Raw genomic sequence first — 22,379 nt, 5'->3', positions numbered from 1 at the left:
TTGGTGAATCTGACAGTTATGTGTCTTGGAGTTGCTCTTCTCGAGGGGTATCTTTATGGCGTTCTGTGTATTTCCTGAATTTGAATGTTGGCTTGCCTTGCTAGGTTGGGGAAATTCTCCTGGATAATATCCTGCAGAGTGTTTTCCAAGTTGGTTCCACTCTCCCCATCACTTTCAGGTACACCAGTCAGATGTAGATTTGGTCTTTTCACATAGTCCTATATTTCTTGGAGGATTTGTTCGTTTCTTTTCACTCTTTTTTCTCTAAACTCTTCTTCTCGCTTCATTTCATTCATTTGATTTGCAATCACTGATACCCTTTCTTCCAGTTGATCAAATCGGCTACTGAAGCTTGTGCATTTGTCATGTAGTTCTTGTGCCATGGTTTTCAGCTCCATCAGGTCATTTCAGGACTTTTCTGCACTGGTTATTCTAGTTAACCATTGGTCTAATCTTTTTTCAAGATTTTTAGCTTCTTTGTGCTGGGTTCGAACTTTCTCCTTTAGCTTGGAGAAGTTTGAAGCTAAAGGAGAACTTGATCATCTGATCAAGAACTTGATCTTGATCATCTGAAGAACTTGATCATCTGAAGCCTTCTCTCAACTCGTCAAAGTCATTCTCTGTACAGCTTTGTTCCATTGCTGGCGAGGAGCTGTGTTCCTTTGGAGGGGGAGAGGTGCTCTGATTTTTAGAATTTTCAGCTTTTCTGCTCTGTTTTTTTCCCCATCTTTGTGGTTTTATCTACCTTTGGTCTTTTATGATCATGACGTACAAATGGGGTTTTGGTGTGGATGTCCTTTCTGTTTGTTAGTTTTCCTTCTAACAGTCAAGACCCTCAGTTGCAAGTCTGTTGGGGTTTGCTGGAGGTCCACTCCAGACACTGTTTGCCTGGGTATCACCCGTGGAGACTGCAAAACAGCAAATATTGCAGAACAACAAATATTGCTGCCTGATCATTCCTCTGGAAGCTTCGTGCTAGAGGGGCACCTGCCTATATGAGGTATCTTTTGGCCCCTACTGGGAAGTGTCTCCCAGTTAGGCTACACAAGGGTCAGGGACCCACTTGAGGAGGCAGTCTGTCCATTCTCAGAGCTCAAACTCCATGTTGGGAGAACCACTACTCTCTTCAAAGCTGTCAGACAGGGATGTTTAAGTCTGTAGAAGTTGTCTGCTGCCTTTTGTCCAGCTATGCACTGACCACAGAGGTGGAGTCTATAGAGGTAGTAGGCCTGGCTGAGATGCGGTGGGCTCTGCCCAGTTCGAGCTTCCTGGCTGCTTTGCTTACCTACTCAAGCCTCAGCAATGGTGGATGCCCCTCCCCAGCCAGGCTGCTGCCTCGCAGTTCAATCTCAGACTGCTGCGCTAGCAGTGAGCAAGGCTCCGTGAGTGTGGGACCCTCCAAGCCAGGCATGGAAGAGAATCTCCTTGTCTGCCAGTTGCTAAGACCTTGGGAAAAGTGCAGTATTTGGGTGGGAGTGTCCCATTTTTCCAGTTACTTTCTGTCATGGCTTCCCTTGGCTAGGAAAGGGAAATCCCCTGACCCCTTGCTCTTCCCTGGTGAGACAATGCCCCACCCTGCTTCAGCTTGCCCTCCATGGGCTGCACCCACTATCCAACCAGTCCCAATGAGATGAACCAGGTACCTCAGTTGGATATGCAGAAACCACCCGTCTTCTGCATCAATCACACTGGAAGCTGCAGACCAGAGCTGTTCCTGTTTGGCCATCTTGGAACCGGTCTGAGTCTGTTTTAGCAAGATCAAGTACTTGGTAAGTTATTCTATAGTGCGAAGCAGTTTTCCTTTGGGAAAGAACTTATTTAGTTCTTTGTCCTTCCTTTCCTCTCTTTCTTCCTTATCACATAAAATTTATATAATTGCCTGCCATCTCATTTTTTTTTTTTTTTTTTTTAAGTTTGGGTAGTTCTGTCTAGGCATTCTATTTGCTCTGATGTACAGAGGGTTATTTCTTATTTTTTAAAACATTATCTATGACGATTTTGTTTGCTCCTCAGAGCTTTAGGTTGGTGCCTGAGTATCCTTGTGCTCTACCCATTCTTTTATAAACCAAGAGAATAGCAACAGAGGAAGAAAGCTCAGCTGGATTAGTTTATTTCCAGTCTTTGTTAAATAATTGAGCCCTGCTCATTTTCTGGAACTTTCTTGATGGTCCTGTGTCAAGACTTACTGGAGGGATATTTTCCTTTCTTGTGGAAATGTAGACTTGGCTCCTTAGACTGTACAGCTGTGGAGCTTTCTTTTCTTTTCTTTTTTTTTTAAAATTTTATTATTATTATACTTAAGTGCTAGGGTTACTGTGGGCATAACATGCCGGGTTTGTACATTGTAGTACTTGTGGGGCGCATGTTGGTGTACGCACGCGCATCACTCATCAGCACCCATGCAAACTCATCATTTAGCATCAGGTATAAATCCCAATGCAATCGCGCTCCCCACTCCGCAAACCCCCATTCCCATGGTAGGCCCGCGGTGGTGATGTTCCGCCTTCCCGAGTCGCAAGTGATTCTCATTGTTCATTCCACCGTATGGTGAGAACAATCGGCGTTGGTTTTCTGTTCTTTTCTGTTCTTGGATAGTTTGCTGAGAATGAGGTTTCCAGCTCCATCGCATCTGCCCCTACAAAGACACGAACTCATCCTTTTTTATGGCTGCATAGTATTCCATGGTGTATATGGTGGCGGCCAATTTTCTTAATCCAGTCTGTCACTGATGATTTGGGTTGATTCCAAGTCTTTTTTTCCTGCTATTTGAATAGTGCCGCTAAACATATAGCGTGGGCATGTGTCTTTATAACAGCATGATTTTTATAATGCGTTTGGGTATATACCAGTAATGGGATGGCTGGGTCATATGTACATCTAGTTCTACGATCCTTGAGGAATCGCCATACTGTTCCATAATGGTTGAACTGTTTACATTCCGCACGCAACAGTGTAACTAAATGTTCCTATTTTCTCCACATCCTCTCCAGCACCTGTTGTTTCGCTGACTTCTTTTTAATGATTGGCAATTCTTACTGGTGTGAGATGGTTCTCATTGCTGGTTTTGATTTGCATTTATCTGATGGGCGCAGTGATGATGAGGCAATTTTCATGTTGTCTTGTTGGCTGTATGAATGTCTTCTTTTGAGAAATGTCTGTTCATATCCTGGGAGAAAATTTTTGCAATCTACTCATCAGACAAAGGGCTAATATCCAGAACCTACAAAGAACTCAAACAAATTGAGTCCCTATTTCATTCTCTTTTCACCACCAGTATCTTCTCCCCCAATTTCTCATTTGGAAAGGAAAAAAGATAGTGACTCAGTTAATTTCTTTTGAGGTTTGAGTTCATCAATTCAGAAGTACAACTTCTGGGGGTTTGGGCACAAGTAAAAGCAAGGCTGGGCACCCTCTCTGTTTCATTTCACAGTCTTCAGTATCTTTCCTTATTTACCAGTTTTTGGAGTTTATGCATTAAGCAACCCCCCTTTTCTTGTTTTGTGGCTACTAGTGACTTCTCCTTTAGGTTTTAGGTTTTATAATTTAAAAAAATTCCCGTCTCTTCCATTTTGTTGGATACTGGAAAGGGAAATACTTTGACTCAGTTTTAATCTGCAATCTTAAAGTGAAGGCAGGATATGCCCACAAGTATATTCAAGAAATACAACAGATAATTTAATTGTAAATTCCATATCATAACCAGTTAAAAGGGAGGAAGTTGGAAGGAGAAATATAATGAGAATTTGAGAGACTACAATAAAAAAATCAAGAGAATAAAAGAATAACAGAGAAGAGAGTGAAATAATTTAAAAAGAGGAAAATTCAGTTGGTTCTGATGATGCTTTGGTGGGTAATATTATCATTTTAGACTGAGGGCATTGGTGTTGGTAATGCATTATCACTATGCTTTGAAAATCTGGTAGGTTTTTCAACTTTTGAAAATGATCCTTCCTGTTCTGGGAAATAGTTTGGTTGTTTTATTCTAAAACTTTAAAGTTTGTTTGAAATAAAGTCTTATTTTCTATGTAACCTTGAAATCTTAACAGACGTTTGAAGCAATGACTTGGATTTTAAAATTTATTTTGTAATCTGAGATTCGTTGACCAATGTGCCAACTATTCTGAAAGTTCCTGCTCTCCTGTATCATAGACTGTAGCATTAGAGAGTACTAAGAAAGCAGTGAATAGCTAAACATTGGGAGGGAGGAAATGGTTAGGTTGGTAATGGAATCAGAATCAGGGAGAGAAGTGGGACCAGATACTGGGTGCAGGCAAAAGGTGGGGTTCGGGACCCAGATGGTTTGAAAATATCTACCAAGGGATTTTATGGAAACTGCACAAAGAAGAAAGTCAAGTGTCTAGGTAAAAGTCAGCGGCCAGTAGAGCCACAGAGTACACGAAAAATGTGGACTGAAAATTCGTGCCTGTTAAGGAGCAGTGAAACCTGAGATGGCTTGTTTTCTGTCAACTTTATTCTATCTTAACTATGGGAATTATCAACTGTGAGATAGAGAACCTGCAATAATAAGATATGATACTTCTGGCTGTGTGGATAGAGACAGAGAAACAGAGAGGGAAAGAGAGAGAAAGAGAATACACATCTTATTCCTTTGATGTCACCAAACTGTCTGACATATTTCCCTTCTCTGACATGGTAGGTGTGTCTCAAGATTACATTCATTTTGAATCAGCATTTATGAATATCTGATTTTTAAAATTTTCTTTTTGATTTTAGTGTTTGAGATTGAATTTAAAGCTATATTGTGGTAAAACTTACAAACAACCAATAAATTTTACTCATTTAAAAAATGCAATTTGATGAGTTTTGACAAACATGTATTCCTGTAAAACCAACATAATCAAGATACCAAGACATGGAACATTTCCACCTGCTTTGTAACTTATTTATTTTTCTACATCCTTCTCAATGTATTTTTTTTTTTAACTATTCCTAATATTGTGGTAACCAGATATGCCTGGGATTTGGAAAAAATGGAAAAACATGTTTGGCAATTTAAACATATTAATCACAGTTGTTTTCATGTTTGTGCCTGATAACTCTAATATCTCAATTAGTTTTGTCTTTTCCCTCTGGTTTTCAGACACTAGTCTGATCTTATGGTTTGTTTTGTAAGTTTCGATTGAGTCCAGACATTATATATGAAAAAAATAAAGTGACAAGTTGAACGTGGAGGCTCACAATAAGGTTTCCTTCCTCCAGTGGGGGTTTAGAACAGAAAGTGATCAACTTAATCCAGTTTGGCACCATTCTGATTTGAAGCAAGGCTTTGGTCTTACTAAGGGCCAATCTATTTCTAGTTTCACCTTTATTCCTAAGGTAAAGCCCTTTCTTTTCTGAAAGCCTGGGTTTATTGGTTTATCCAGGATCTTCCATCCTGGTGAGCTCTGAAGTTCTATTATTTGTCTCCCCATTCTTTTGAAATTCTGAAAGTGTTACTTACCTTCTCAATGTCTCTACCAATGCTTATAAAATGACAAATGCCTTGGGTGAAAAGCATCACTGATTGTCTGGTTCACCTCAACATTCTTCTCTTGTTTTTAAAATATTGGCCCTTAAGTCCTGGCTGCCTTGGTAGCTCTCTGATTACTTCAAACACACACACACACACACACACACACACACACACACACACACACACACACACACTTGAGCTGTTTTCTTATTTTGTATGTTCTTAATATGTGCTTCATTATTTCATTATCAATCCAGTTATCCAAACTAGGAATCTGGGTGTCATCTTTCATTCCTCCCTCATTGTCTGTATACAAGTAATCACCAAATTCTATTTTACCATCGAAATATTCCTCTAATCCCTCCCCTCCCCTATGTCTCTACTACTAGGTTACTAATTCAATTTGGAACTCAAAATTTACTTTCTTGGAGAAAAAAATTTCTAAACAATTGGTAAATTCTCAGGCAAGCCTACAAAAGTCATTACCTATTTGAAATGCTATCACAGCATGAGCCATAAACTCTCCCAACTCCAAGTTTTAAGGCTCTTAATCTCTGAGTCTCATATCTTTTCTCAATCTAGAACTCTAAGATCCAGCCCAAACATAAATACCATGAGCCAGTTGGATGAAAGAATAAAGGGAAAGAAAGGGATAGGAACTTAATGTAAACACCGGTAATATGAAGGAAAATCTGGCTGAGGAAGGGCAAAATAAAGCATGAGTACTCTAGCCTTCAGAAAGTGTTTTTGACTAGGGTTGTCAGATAAAATACATGTAACATTTGGGACATACTTATAATAAAAATTATTATTTATATGAAATGCAAATTTAACTGGGCATTCTTAATTCCGTTTGCTAGATCTGTCAATCTTATGCTAAGCTGAAAAAGCAGGATTAAGAAACTAAAGTGTGTAGAGAGTATATAGATAAGAATACAGATATAGATAGATAGTTGGCAAGTGAAGAATTTTTTTAATAAAGGAGCTTTATAGACTAATATGATGCACAGATATGACCAAAACTGAGTCTTCAGTTGCCACATTATAATTTTGAATGTATGGGGGCATCTTGGCATTTCTAAGAAACAATGCTGCAGGTGACATCAGCAAGATGGGAGAATGGGCGTAGTCAATGGATGAGTAGTCAACCTTCATCCCTCCCACAGAAACACTAATTTTGCCAACCACTCACAGGTGAGAGAACCTTTGTGGAGCTCAGAAGTTCAGCAGAGAGATCATAGCACCTTGTCTGGAGCAAAAAATAAAAAATAAGTAAATAAATCCAAGAATAGATGCATTAAAGAAGGTAAGAACAGTTTTACTTTGCCTGTGTCACCCTCCCCCAGTGTGGCACAGCTGAGTGCCAAGAGAGACCACTTCAGCCTGATTTCTTCCACAGGGGAAAGTGAGAACAGTGAGTGCCCAGTTTCCTCAGCTGTAGGATGCTGTAGAAGAGACCCACTTCTGCCTCACCCAGTTCAGAACCCTGAGGGAATCAGTATGGTAGAATAATCTGGGGTAGCTAGGAGCAGGGAAAAGGGGCAGAACTCACAGCAACCTAGGTATGGAATTCAGCAAAGAGCCACAGTTTCTATAAACTACCTCCCAAATTCCATCAAGAGGGCCAGCCACAAACTGCATAGAATGCATAATCCGCAGATCCCCTGACTAGCCCATGTGTGCTTCCAACCTTCTGCATGCCTTTTCCCCATGTGGCTGGCACCCTGAATACACCCCCATGGATAGCATGTACAAGCTTCTGCAGATTGTGCATGAGAACACGAAGATAACTAACTTGATTCAGGATTGGAAAGAGGTGATTAATCTTGAATTTTTCAAGGCACTTCCTAGGGAAGATAAACAGGAGGCTTACATTGCACCTGGCCTGACTTTTGCAAGACCAAGAGAAGGAATATGCTGTAATTTGAATGAAAATTTAAAATTTAAAATTTATGTTGAAGCTGAATCCTCAATGCAATAGTACTAAGAAGTCTGACCTTTGGGAGGTAATTAAGTAATGAGGACTCTTCTCACTTGAATGGGATGAGAACTCATAAAAGAGGTCAAGGTTTATGGGAGTTCTCTTTTGCCCTTCCATCCCTTCTGCCAGGTGAGACTTCTCCTATGAAGAATGCAGCAAGAAAATACCATCCTGAAGCAGAGAGCAGCTTTCATCAGGCATCAATCCTTCTGGAGCCTTGATCTTGGACCTCCCAGCTCCAAAATCATAAGAAATAAATTTTTATTGCTTATAAATTACACAGTCTCAGGTATTTTGTTATAGCACTGCTGAATAAGACAACATATTAATATAATCTGGAGACTTTTCTACCCCACTCAAGAGGGAACAAGGGAAGTGGAGCATATGCATCTATAGAAAAGTTCTGAGAGACCACCAGAATCCCTATTTAAGTTGACTAGTGAAAGTCTTTCTCTTTTGAAGTTAGTAAAGACTGGAAGAGATAATTACTTTTTCAAATGTGAAGATAGTAGCGAAAGACTTCAAAGAATGCAAAAAATCAAGGAAACATGACTTCACTAAAAGAACACAATAATATATCAGTAACCATCCCAAAGAAATAGAGATCTATAAATTGCCTGATGAAGGATTCAAAATAATTGTTCTAAGGAAACCCAGCAAACTACAAGAGAAAACAGACGACTCAATGAACTCAGAAAAAATACATGAACAAAATTGGAAGTTCGATAAAGTGACAGAAATTATTAAAAAGATGCAAGTGGAAATTCTGGAACCGAATAATATAATTAAATGAAAAATTCAATAGAGAGCTTCAGCAACAGACTTAAGCAGAAGAAAAAAAATCTGTGAGCCCAGACAGATTAGATAAAATTATCCAGTTAAAGGAGAAAAAATAACAGTAAAGAGTGAAGCTGATTAGATTTATCGGACATCATCAAGTACATGAATTAATATATACATTATGAAAGAGAAATAGAAAAAGGGGACAAAAACTTAAAGAAATAATGGCTGAAAACTTCCCAAATCTTCAGAGGAATATTAACATCTTGGTTCATGAAGCTCAAAAATCCCCAAACAGGAAAACCCAAAGAAGATTATAATGAGGCACATCACATTATAATAAAATTATCAAAAGTCAAAGCCAGAATTTTGAAGTCAGCAAGAGAGAAGCAGATTGTAATATTCAAGGGAAACTCCACAAGGCTATGAGTAGATATCTTGGCAGAAAGCCTGCAGGCCAGGAGAGAGTAGGATGAAATATTCAAAATGCTAAAGGAGAAAAAAAAAAAACCCTGCCAATCAAGAATACTATACCCGGCAAACCTGTCCTTCAGATCTGAAGGAGAGATAGACTTTCCCAAGCAAACAAAACTGGGCTTCCTCAGCTTTGCTACTACACTTGCCTCACAAGAAATGCTAAAAGGAGTTCTTTAAGCTTAAAGAAAAGGATGCTAATTAGTAACACAAAAACATATAAAAGTGTTAATATGTTTACTCACTGGTAAAAGTAAGTTTATAGTCAAATTTAGAATGCTGTAAGATTGCAATGGTGGTACTTAAATCACTTTCCTAATATAAAAGTTAGAAGACAAAGTATTGAAAATGCAGTTGACCTATTGTCCAAAGAAATTGCTCTGTAAAGAGTAAGTGCCTCCTTATATTCAAACAAAATAAAACAAAATCTTAGCAGTTCAGAAATATAGTCTGATAGAATAGAAAGTCTTAGACAGGGAGGCCTGGTTCTGTCTTTTTTCTCTACTCTTTTCCTATATTGGATGAGTTCTTTAACATTCCTGGTCGGTTTTCCCATCCATAAAAGAAAGGAAAACATGCAGAAGATGGGTACATTTTGGGGTCTTGTTAAAATGCAGGCTCTGACTCAGAAGGTCTGGGGTGTGTCCCAGATTCTACATTGCCAATAAACTCCTAGGTGATGCTGGTCCATACTTAGGTTAATACTAGTACATATTAATCCCATTACTAAAGGAGGTTGATCATATACAAATCATGAGATCAATAATTCTGGCTGATAAAAAATTCTGGACAGGGAAAGGTTTATTCAGTCAATAAAGGCAATATTAAAAAATGCAGTTGACCTTTGGAGAATGCAGAGGTTAAGGGGACTAAGTCTTCCCCATGTTGTCAAAATTTGCATATAATTTTGACTCCCCCAAAACTTAACTACTAATAGCCTACTGTTGACTGAGAGCTTTACTGATAACATAAACAATTGATTAACACATATTTTATATTTTATGTGTATTATAAACTGCATTCTTACAATAGAGTAAGCTAGAAAAAAGAAAATGTTAATAAGAAAATCATAAGAAACTATATACTATTCATTAAGTAAAAGTGTATCAGCATAAATGTCTTTTCATCCTTGTTGTCTTCATGTTGAGTAGCCTAAGGAGGGGGAGGAAGAAGAGAGGTTGGTCTTGGTGTCTTAGAGGTGGTAGAGTAGAAAGAGGTGGAAGAGGCAGGCACACTTGGTGTTACTTTTATTGAAAAAAAATCCTCATCTAAGTAGACCTATGCAGTTCAAATTTGTGTTGTTCAAGGGGCAATTTTAACTATATAGCTATAATAGGTTAATAGATACACAATATAAAAAGATGGAAATTGTGACATCACTAACATAAAATAGGTGGGGTGGAGAAGTAAAAGTGTAGAGGTTTTGAATGCATTTGGAGTTTAACTTATCAGCTTAAAATAGACTGTTAAAACTGTAAGATGTTTTATGTAAGCTTCATGGTAACCCCCGCCCCCCCCAACCCACACACACAGGCTCTAATATATACACAAAAGACAGAGAAAAAGGAATTAAAGCATACTTCTACAAAGTATAATCAAAACAAAAAGGAAGAAAGCAAGAGAATAAATAATTGAAGGAAAACAAAGAAATAATTAACTAAATGACCTTAGTAAGTCTTGTCTATCAATAATTATTTTAAATGTAAACAAATTAAATTCTTCAATCAAAAGACATAGAGTGGCTACATAGATTTTTTTTTTTTTTTAAAATCCAAGAATATGCTACCTACAAGAAACTCACTTTAGCTTTAAGAACACACATAGGCTGAAAATGAAGGAATGGAAAAAGGTATTTCATGCAAAAGAGAGTAGGGGTGACTGTACTTACATCAGTCAAAGTAGACTTAAATCATAACTGTCATAAGAGACAAACAAGGTTATTATTTAATATATAGTGATCAAAGGGTCAACTTATCAAGTGACTATAACAGTTGTAAATATATATGCACCCAACATCAGAGCACGTAAGTACATAAAGCAAACATTAACAGAACTGAAAGGTGATATAGACAGCAATGTAATAATAGTAAGGGATTTCAATGCTCCATTTTCAACAGTGGATAGATCATTCAGACAGAAAATCGACAAGGAAAGAGTAAACTTAAATAATACCATAGACCAAATGGATGTATATAGAACTTTCTGTTTAATAGCAGCAGAACATAACAAACATATACAGACCATTCTATTGAACATTCTTCTCAAGAATACATGGGACATTCTCTAAGAGTCTCTAAGAGAATGCTGAGCCACAAAACAAGTCTTAGCAAATCTGAGAAGACAGAAATCATATCAAGTATCTTTCCTGAATACAATGATATGAAACTACAAATAACAGGAGGAAAATTGTAAAATTCACAAATATGTGGAATTTGAGTGACACCCTTCTGAAAAACCAATGGGTCAAAAAAGAACATGACAATACAACATAGTAAAACTTATGAGATTCAGCAAAAGCAGTTCCAAAAGGAATGTTTATAATGATAAACACCTATTTTAAGAAAAAAGAAAGATCTCAGATAAACAACTTTAATGTTATACCTCAAGAAACTGGAAAAAAGCAAAAGAACAAAGTAAGCTAAAATGTAGCAGAAGGAAAGAGGTAAAGATTAGAGCATAAATAAATGAAGTAGAGACTAGAAAACAACGACAACAACAAAAAAGCTGGTTTTTTAAAAGATAAAATTTAAAAACCTTTAGCTATACTAACCAAGAAAAAAAGAGAGAAGACTTGAATAAGTAAAATTATAAGTGAAAGAGATATTACAACTGATACCACAGATATACAGAGGATCATAAGAAATGATTAGCAACAATTATAAACCAACAAATTGGATAATTTAAATAGTAAATTTTAAAACATATGACTTACCAAGACTGAATCATTAAGAAATAGAAAATCTGAACAGGCCAATAATGAGCGAGGATATTGAATCAGTAATTTAAAAAAAGTCTCCCAACAAAAGAAAGCACAGGACCAGATGGCTTCACAGATGAATTCTACCAAACATTTAAAGAAGAATTAAAACTAAGCCTTCTCAAACTCTTCACAAAATTGAAGAAGAGGAAACACTTCCAAACTCATTTTACAAGGCCAGCATTACTCTGATACCAAAGCCAGAAAAGGATGCTACAAGAAACAAAAATTACAGGCCAATATCCCAGATGAACATAGATGCAAAAAGTCTCAACAAAATTTGAGCAAACCAAATTCAGCAGCATATTAAAAGCATACATACCATGATCAAGTGAGATTTATTCCTGGAATGCAAGGTTGGTCCAACATGCAAAATCAATCAATGTAATATAACACATTAACAGAATGAAGAATGAAAATCATATGATCATCTCAATAAATGCAGAAAAAGCATTTGACAAAATCCAACATCATTTCATGATAAAAATTCAACAAATTAGGCATAGAAGGAATGTACTTCAGCATAATAAAGGCCATGTATGACAAGCCCACAGCTAAAATAATATGGATTAAAATCAACATGGATTAAAGACTTAAATATAAGACCTGAAACCATGAAACTACTAGAAGAAAATATAGGACCAAAGCTTCTTGACATTGGTCTGGGCAATAATTTTTTTTATATGACCCCAAATGCACAGGCAACAAAACCAAAAATAGACAAATGGGATTGCATCAAACTAAAAAGCTTCTGCACAGCAAAGGACACAATCAACAGAGTGAAGAGACAGTCAATCTATGCAATGGTAGAAAACATTTGCAAACCACATATCTGGTAAAGCCTTAATATTCAAAATATATAAGAAACGCAAACAAGTCAATAGTAAAAAAAAACCCAAAAAACCTAGATAACTTGATTTTAAAAATGGGCAAAAGACCTTAACAGACATTTCTCATCCAAAGAAGACAAGCCAAGAGATGGAAACAACCTATGTGTTTGTCAATGATAAATTGATAAAGTATGGTATGTGTATATAAATATATATATCCCATACTTTATATGGTGTGTGTGTGTATACATACACACACACATATATATGTATACACACGCACATATAAAATGGAATATAATTCAACCTTTAAAAAGAAGGAAATCCTGCCATTTGCTAAAACATGGATGAATCTGTAGGATATTATGCTAAGTGAAATTAGCCAGACACAGAAGGACAAATACTGTATGATCTCACTTATATGTGGAATTTTTAAAAGTTGAACTAAGAAAAGCAGAGAGTAGAATGGTGGTCCTCAGGGTGTAAAGACAATGGCTGCATCGCAGTCAGGTATAGGCCGAGGTACACATCTGGCACAGCATGACACAGTGGGATTGGAGTGCAGACACGCAACCCCATGCCTTATATAATCATAGCTATGTAGCCATAACATATGTAGCTCCATGCATTATATAATCATAGCTATGTAGTTCATCACCTGGCTCTGAGCCACTGTTGTCTCTGAGGTACATAAATGCAGCAGTGTCAGCGAGCTGCTAAATAAAGCCACGTCTCACCTATCTGTGGTCTCTCGAGTGTTCTTTCAGATACCTGCTACCCCAGCGACACCCCTCGGACCTCATCTTGGACTGAAACCTAACACAGGGGCTTTGGGGGTGGTGGTAGGGAGATGCTAGTCAAAGGGTACACAGTTTCAGTTTTGCAGGATGAATAAGTTCTGGAGATGCGATGTGCAGCATGGTTACTATAGTTAATGGTGTATTGTATACTTGAAATTTTCTAAGACAGTAGATCTTAAGTGTTCCCACTAGAAAAATGAAAAGGTAACTACATGAGGTGATAAACAAATTAATTAGATTGTGGTAATTATTTCACAACATATACATGTATCAAAACATCATGATGAATACTTTAACTATATACAATTTTTTTTGGCCAGTTATACCTCAATAAAGCTGAGGGGAGAAAAGAGTAAGCCGCCATCTATTAAATTTTCTCCCAAGTAATCGGTTGCAGGTTTGTGCTAGGAAGATACATCACTGTGAGTTCAAAAATCATGCAAGTGAATTGAACTCCGTTAGCATAATCTGATGAGTAAAATCCATTTTATTGTATTAAGAAACGTTTGTGAAGACTGATGAATGAATAACTTGGACTAGGTTTTCCCTAGCAAATGAAACTATCACCTGAATTGTTCTCTTAGTGTTGTCCCTGTCAGTTTTTGTAACAGAGAGCTCGTCAAACAGCTGAGTGATGTCTGAAAGTGTCATCACTCACCTCAGCTTTATAGACAGTGGAATTAACACAGGAACTCAGAGGGGAAGTGATCAGACCTTAGAGTGAGAACAAAGCAATGTCTTGAAAGATGCTTCTGCCACTGTCAGGGGCTGTAGAATCTTTTAAAGGCTCCAGCCTTAATTTATGAGTGAGTGCAAATCAGATATTGTTTTTAAGTGCCCTTTCAAGAAAACTTGCCAGGAATTCCTTCATAAAATAGAGAATCCTTTTGTAAAGCGAACCACTCCAAAGTTGGGAGAAGGCAATGACAGAGAATTTCAACAGTCTGCCAAAATCAAGTTATTATCTAAATAACTTGGCCCTTTAGCAAGAAGACTAACTTGTTTTAAAAAAAAAAAAATCTGTGGCCCTAATTAGAAACATTTACTAGAAGTCAGCTGGTCTCATGGCAGCAGCTAATTTCTGGCCTGGTTTAACTTTGTCATCACACTTTAGGAGGATAACTGAAGATCCCTGAGGATCCTGGAAATTGATCATCAGCAAACTGATGGCTTCTAAAAGTGAAAGAGTTGAGAGCAGTGATATTCCAATGGTTGCTGTACATTACAATCACTTGTAAAAATTTTAGAAATATGATGTACAGGGACTTTTAAGGGCCATACCAATTAAAACAGAATACCTGAGGCTAGGACCCCGAGCAGCGGATCTGAAAATCCCCCAGGTGATTCCAATGTGCAGCCAAGATTGAGAACCAGCGGCTTTAAGCAGAGCAGGGATTCTCATCCTAGCTACACGTTAGCATCACCTGGAGAAAATTCAAACAACTACTGATGACCAGGATTCTCTAAGAACAATGCAGGTAGAGTGTGCAAAGGCCCAGCAGGTGTTCAACTAATGGCTTAGGGAGCATAGGCAGTAGTTCTCAAAATGTGGTTCCAGAACCAGCAGCATCATCATCACCTGGGACCTTGTTGGCAATGCAAATTCTCAGTCCCCGACCCTACACCTCCTGAACCAGAATCTCTAGGGATGGGGCCCCAGCTTCTGCATTTTAACAAGACTTCCAGGGGATTCTGGTACAGGCTGAAGTTATATAACCACTAGGATAGTGAATAAGAACATGTCCCTGGAACTAGACTGCCTGGGTTCAAATCTTGCCTCTGGTACTTGCAGAGTAACATGGGCAACTAAACTTTGCTGGGCGTCAATGTCTCCTTCTGCCAAATGGGGATAATAATGGTTGTCCCCACAGAAGGTTGTTAAAAGGTGCAAAAGAGTGATATGTGAACAGGGCCTGGTATATGGGAAACACTACATAGTGCTGGTTAAGTAAGCATGTTGATGTGCTTTTGTTCTAAAGAGATGTGAGTCTTGAATGATATTCAGGTGTTTTTACTGCAGCAGACACTTGAAGAAGAATCTTTCTTGTGATCTCCTGGCTGGTACCCTGAAGTCCTGTTATGCCAATGGACCAGCAACCCTTGCAGGCAGGAATTTCTACTAGAAAGACTATCCTTTCTGCAGGCAAATTTCTGGAAGGATACTATTTTATGGGGAAAAATATAAATAACTGTAAGTAATTTCACAGTTTGTAGGGCTTGTCTCCTATTGATAATTTCTTACGTGTTTACTCCTGGTGGAAATGTGGAGGTGGCTAAGTCAGGTCATAGGAAAAGGCAGGCCAGCTGTGTTTCAGTGGCTTTCAGAGAAGCTGGAGGGACATAGTCTCTTCTCAGCAGCAGCTGAATCCCAGTGTTAGCAGACGGAGCCTTGTTTCATGAAAGTGCATTCCCAGGGATTCCCTTGAAGAATGTGAGAGACCAGCTGGAATGAAACTGGATGTTTTAGGGTCCTGAAGGAAATGTAAATCCAGCAGCTTATTCTCAAGATGTGGCTCCAGAACCAGCGGCATTGATTCTTCTAAAGAGTTGAGAGTGCATTTTAGCTGTGATATCTTTGTACTCTTAAGAAATCCTCCTCAAGAAGACAAAACTTGGCCAAGAGCATTCAGTTGTCTTCCAGAAGGCTCCCTTCAGTACTGATACTCTTCCTGGATGCTCCCAATTAATCTATTGAAAGAATGACTCGTGATGGCAGCCCCTCACCTGACAAACTGGGATTTTCCCCAGAGATCATTTGTAATGTTTTTCCTGAATCTTAGTTGTGTTTCCCTATTAGCAATGTTATATATTTCTTTATCACAAATACTAAGTACCGCCTGTAGAACCTAATCTCCATTTATAGCATGGAACACGCAGCCCATCATGTATCATTGCCCTGGCCTTCAGCCTGTGAATATTTTAATAAAAATCACTCTTTCCTCCTTAAGGAGAAGGACCATGTTCTTTAAAAGTTTAACACACAGTTCTTAATAATTGGTCGCTTTACTTGATATTTCTGATGTTTCTCTGTTTATCTTGGATGCCCAGAAGCTCAGACTTAAGCGTCTACTTACAGTAACAACCTTGTTGCGGATACAGTTAATTCTACCTATCTTTTATGTGGTTCCCATTGTCTTTATTTATTATCTTTATTTAAACCTTTAAAAGAGTATAGGATATCAATTTATGAAAAGAAAAGTTTTTTTACTTCAATTGAAATCCCTGTTTTGTACCAAACTATATTTAATGCCCCATATAGTTCTAAAACTCTGCATGATTTAAAGCAGAGGTTCTTATTCTGGCATATGTGTGTGTGTGTATGTGTGTGTTTGTATGTACATACTTCAACGGAGGCTATAATTTGTATATATAATTTATATGTATATATACACATATATATGCACACACACAGACACACACATGTAATACTTTATAACATATATTAAATATATATGTATATACATACACACACATATATATACACATTGTGTGTGTGTTTGAGTGTGTGCACTTTTGGAGAGAGAGCATATCTAACTTTTATTAGTTTATCCAAAGAATTTATGACCCTTCTCTTGCCCCACCCCCAGACCCAAAGTTAAAAATTACTGGTTTAAGGGGACCTGGAAGTAAATATCCAGGAATAGGAATGCACACAGCTCTGCCTTCAATTCTTCCTCCCCAGTCAGTAAACATCATTGTCATTCATTTTTTGGCCTCTTTTAGGAATTGTTCTTCTGACCAAGCAAGTAGATGAATTGCCATAAGTGGAGCCAGTTCAAAGCAAGGCACAACTCGCTGGTTTTAGATGCCAAAGAAGTCCCACAGTTCAATTATCACCTGGGGGAGGTCAGAGCTCGGCAGGTGAATCTTGCTTCTGAATGAAGCTGAGGCAGAGGGAGCCGATTTGCCTCACCCTTTTCCTCACTGGTTTCCCCCAGGGAGGCCTGGGTGACAGGCAGGGCGCAGCTCCTAGGCACAAAGATGCCTACTGATTGTGCTGGGCCAGGCTGTGTGTAGGAGTTGCTGGGGCAGCAGGATGCTGGGCTAGAGGCAGCAGTGGGCACCCATAACACTCAGGGAGCTGGATGTCAAGCCACAGAAATGAAATCTACCAGAGTATCATGAGTCACAGCTGCAGCATGTTCTGAGTCCATGCACAGTGCTGTTGCCAGGAGACCCAAGACAGTGTTTTCCAAAGATGCTTAGTAGTAGCGAGTCTCCTGAGCTGGCTAAGGAGAGGCACAGAGCACACGCACCATCACTTTCCTCCTCCTCTCCAACCGGAGAAGTACAGCAATGATCTGCTTAATAGTAAGACATGTGGCAGCAACAAGTGCACACTAAGTCACTATTCCTCTTGTTTCCCTGTAAGAGGAACTTGGCAGTGTTACATTTCTGTCTCCTCATTCCCTCCTCTCCAGAGGAGGAGTGACTTCCCTGATTGGGGATCTTGGGAGCGATGCTTGAGAATGTGGGCTCAGTCTCCTCCTCTGCCCTCGAGCTTTGGGAACAGCCTGTCTCAGAGGCCATGTATTCTGGTCTCTTTGATTCCTTTGTATTATAGTTTTCCCTGACAGGACTCCTTCATAGGAGACTTCTGGCTGTCCAGTGCTGCTGTGGATACTCTCAATTTTGGGATATAATGCTGGCATGCTCATTTGGTCCTCATATCTAAGTCACACTCTCCAATAGCTTTATCAGTAATAATGCTGATGTTTTGATCTCCACTTCTTTCTGTTGGTTCTGAACATAGGCCAGTAAGGCAGGAATGCTTTGTGTGGGTCTTCTAAAATTCCAACAATTTCTTCTGAAGAAAGGGCTCTCCTAGTTTGAAAAATCTTAAGACAATCTGATCTCAGGCCCTGTGGCTGGTGAACAATATTTAGGGTCATAAGAGCTCGTTGACATCAGTAGGTAAGAGATCTTGGAGAAATGAGGCGACAGAAGTGGAGCAGACAAGGAAGGGGTCACCCTACCCCAGCAGTCACAGAAGTCACCAAACTTCACCAACCTGATCTTCCAGCTTGAGTGGCCTCTCCATGTCCTCTCTCCCCGGCCAGATCTGATTCAGAGAGATGCTAACCAGAGAGTGCTTGGGCCAATGAACTGATATACTGAACAAGTAGAGTTTAATCTGGTATGATCATGAAGTCATGTTTTTCTCATCACCGCTCCAGCAGATGCCATCTTGGCTCCTTTCTGCTGACTCTTGCCTTTGGATGAAAGCTCACAAAGACATCCTCTTTTTGGTTATTCTTACATAATAATGAAAAAGTCCTCTAGATACATCTAGCCACGAAAAAATATATATCTTATTTGTAATAAAATGTCCAGGCCTATATAATAGTAACATTTAGACTAGAAGCCCTGCTGTCCTCTGTGCAGGCTGCTTTCTCCTAGAAACTTATATGAAGTTGGGGAGGGGAGGCATACCTACTTTCTATATTTCTATGGAGCACATTTACCATTCTCCTTTACTTACTAGGTTGTCTTAGCTGACCCAGGGCTGAGGCAGGGGAACAAGAAGAGACAGGGAAAGTTCTTGCTTGATGGTCTCGTGCTGGTCTCCTCTGGCTATTGGTCCTTAAGAGATTCTTTTGCTGGGTCCCACTAACTACAGCTTCTAACCTTTTCTGCTGAGATCACTAGACTATTTCCAGAAGGTACTCCTGGGTGGGGTCACCTTTTAAATGACCCAAGTTGACGATCCTACTATGAGTTACACATCTTGGAGTCACATACCAGTGGCCTCACATTTAAATCAGAGGAGACTTCAGCTAACATCCTCTTGCAACTAGTGGCAAAGTGTTGGTGGCCTGGGTGTGGCTGGCTGCTAGAGTGTGGAGCTGGCAGAGGTTTTGCTGGTGAGATGCTGCCAGGGGCTTGGAGGAGGAAGTGGGTGGAAATGTGGGCCTTGCCCTCTCTCAGCTTGTGACAGCCTCTCTTTCCTACTCCTGTTCCTTGCTGTTGGCTGCCCACTTTTCCCTTGCATCTCTCAGCCCTTGCCTTCTTCTTTGCAGTCACGACATCCACATCATCTTTTCCTTTTTTTTGTAGGATTTTTGGCTTCTTGGTGGTACCAGCCTTTCTGTTATCTTTGTTCTAATCCAGCCACATCTTCCCCTTTCACTTGCTAGACAGAATATTCTGGGTGACTTTGAATTGAGCAGAGGTTGCCTTGGCAATCTGTATACCCAGGGGTATTGATTGGTACTTCAGGAAGTTCATGTGAGCTGACATGCAGACATAAGAAAGGGTCTGCTGGGCAGAAGGAGCCAGGGCAGGACAGAAGCTACCAAGAGGATGGGAGAAGGGAGGAGCTGCCTTAGAGAAACACAGGGTCTGCCTGCCAGGAGTCCACAGGGTTCAGCAAATGGCCCAATTGTGATAGACAAGAATTACACAGAGGGAGTGAGTTCTAAAGCATTTAAACATTCCAAGCAAAACAATAAGGGCTGTGAATATCGATTCAATAATCCTTCCTGTTCTAGGATTCTGGGAAAACCCATTTTACGAATTCCCTAAAAAAGTTTCCAAATCACTCAGAGAATAGTGTCTTTGCCTGAAAAACATCCAGTCATTCTTTATCAGCAGGCTTGTACTGCCAGCAGTGGTAACACTGTGCTTCCCCCTAAAGATGTGCAAGATTATGAGCCATGGAACAGATGTTTGAGGTTTATGACTACCTCTGCTTAAGCCTGATTTCTTAAACAAGTACTATCTTTCAGGTGCCTTCTAATATGCACTGATGGCATTTACTGGAGGCCTCTTTCTTAATACAGTCTCTTAATTTCCCTTCCTTTTGACTATGTGGTTCCAGGAATGCTTAGATTTTAGTAAAATCCTGGCCTTTGATTAGGGCTGAAACTCTGCCTACTTCCCTAATGGTACATGGCAAATTAAATATCCCCAAACTTGGGTTTTGATGTGTTTGCTTTGATGAACTTTTCTCATTATAGGTTGATATGGTTAGGCTTTGTGTCCCCACCCAAACTCATCTTAAATTGTAATCCCCATAAGCCCCATGTGTCAAGGGAGAGACCAGGTGAAAGTAATTGAATCATGGGGGTGGTTTTCCCCATGCTGTTCTCGTGATGGTGAGTGACTTCTCACGAGATCTGATGGTTTTATAAGGGACTCTTTGTCCTTTGCGAGGCACTTCGCCTTCTTGCCACCTTGTGAAGAGGGTCTCTTGCTTTCCCTTTGCCTTCTACCATAATTGTAAGCTTCCTGAGGCCTCACCAGCATGCTGAACTGTGAGTCAATTAAACCTCTTTCCTTTATAAAATTTCCCAGTCTCGGGCGGCTCTTTACAGCAGTGTGAGAACAGAGTAATACGTGCTTCGAAGGGCAATTCATGTCCTTTCTCTCCTGGGCTGGATTTCTGGAGCTAAAATCAGGTTTGCGGGAGTTAGTATTACTTCTTTACCGTGGAAAAGAAAAACAAGGACGGGTGGTTGCATAAAGGCTCCAGTGATTGAATTGAAAGCACCTGTGAAAACTCAGTCACTATTTTCTTTAAAGGAAAGGAGTGTACACAATCATGGTTGTTTAAATTAGCTACCATAGCAGAAATGACCTGAATATCCGTGATTGGCTTCAGCTGCTCAGCGTGTCCTTCAGGTCGAAAAGTTGGGCCGTGGCCTCTGCCAACTTGTTATTAACAAGATATCCTAATATTTTGAACAACATTGCTATGCTTCTATTTCTACCGTAATGAAAACAATGATACCACTTATACTTTTTAAGCACTAGCCATGCATCCAGCACAGAACTAAATATTTATACGGAATATCTTGATTAAACTCCTCACAATAACCCCATATGAAGTAGCTGCTATTTTCATGAATAGATGATAAAAGAGGCTTAGAGAGAATCTGCCCACAGTCATATAGTTTGTAATTGAGTCAACCCATGGCTGTTGTGACTCCATAGTCCATGCTCTTACTTAGTATTGACTGCCTGTCTTCATCGGTTGAGTAGAAGGTAACTTCTAAGTTTGTGCGTGCGTGCGTGCGTGCGTGCGTGCGTGCGTGCGTGGGTGGGTGGCAGAGGTTGTGTTCCCCCTTCCCAGGTGTTTGTTATCACAATGATTTCACAATTCCATGGGCTGTTCCTGTGCTCTCTGTGGTGTTGACTGCATCAGTGGGAGCTTAGCACCTGAGTTCTCCTCCAGGTGTCCTCTCTCTGTGAATGGTGTCTCATCCTCCAGGGCATCTCCACATGGCTTGTCTCCAGCAGAACAGCCTAGTCTTGCTCACAACATGGCAACTGGGATCCAAGAGGGAGCTTCCCAAGAAAACAAACTCCTTTTCCGATTGCTTATATTAAGCCTAGCTTGCTAAAGTCTCATCAGCCAAATCAAGTCACATGATCAAGCCCAGATTCAATGCAAGAAAGAACTTTATGAGGGAGTAAATATCAGGAAGTGTCATTCATTGGGAAAGCCACAATAGAAACTCTACCTCATTAGTAATAATAGTAATGATAGCTTTCATTTATTGAGCACTTACCATGTGCTAGTCAGTGTGTTCAAGGCTTTACAAAATTATTTTAATCATCATAGTAACCCAACCTATCAGCTTGGTTTTATTACCGTGTTATAGGAAAGGAAAATGAAGCTCAGACTATCTAACCTAATAAAATGACAAGAGTGAATTCAAACGCTGATCATTCTAAGTTCCTGATCCAAGAGATAGAAACATGGTATACAGAAAATGAAAAAAATGTATTTTTCATGTAATGATAGCCCTTGGAATTTATAAGGACAAAAATAAAGGTACTAGTCAATGACTTTCATGCTGACTGGATAACATGTTTGGGGGCCTTCCTGCCTCAAGACTGACTCTCTTGTATTTGCAGCCAGCCTTTCTAATTCTGGTATTTTGAATGGGGAACAGTCAGTAAACAAAATTGGGTATAATTAGGCTAATCAAAATGTGAAAGAATATAATGTGACTTTTCTTTTAATCAGCCTCTTGTTTTAATCTTTGGCAAAATGAGCTGGTCTTTCCTCTGGCTGTGTTTTCAAAAAGTTCTGCTCCAAACCATTTGGGAAGCAGTG

At 39.3% G+C, this 22,379-nt stretch overlaps 1 long non-coding RNA gene across 1 annotated transcript in view; it reads left to right on the top strand.

Annotated features, from left to right (window-relative positions):
• LOC108520894 (uncharacterized) overlaps window positions 1-7,124 on the top strand; it is a 36,466-nt gene extending 29,342 nt beyond the window's left edge. Inside the window, exon 3 of the long non-coding RNA XR_001883053.1 lies at window positions 6,668-7,124. This is a non-coding gene — a long non-coding RNA (uncharacterized LOC108520894). The remainder of the gene's footprint in view (window positions 1-6,667) is intronic.
• The last annotated feature ends 15,255 nt before the right edge of the window (window positions 7,125-22,379 follow it).

Source organism: Rhinopithecus bieti, unplaced genomic scaffold (genome assembly GCF_001698545.2).
Source record: "Rhinopithecus bieti isolate Rb0 unplaced genomic scaffold, ASM169854v2 scaffold_52032, whole genome shotgun sequence".
NCBI classification, from domain to species: Eukaryota; Metazoa; Chordata; class Mammalia; order Primates; family Cercopithecidae; genus Rhinopithecus; species Rhinopithecus bieti.
This window is presented reverse-complemented; position numbering and strand designations above follow the sequence as displayed.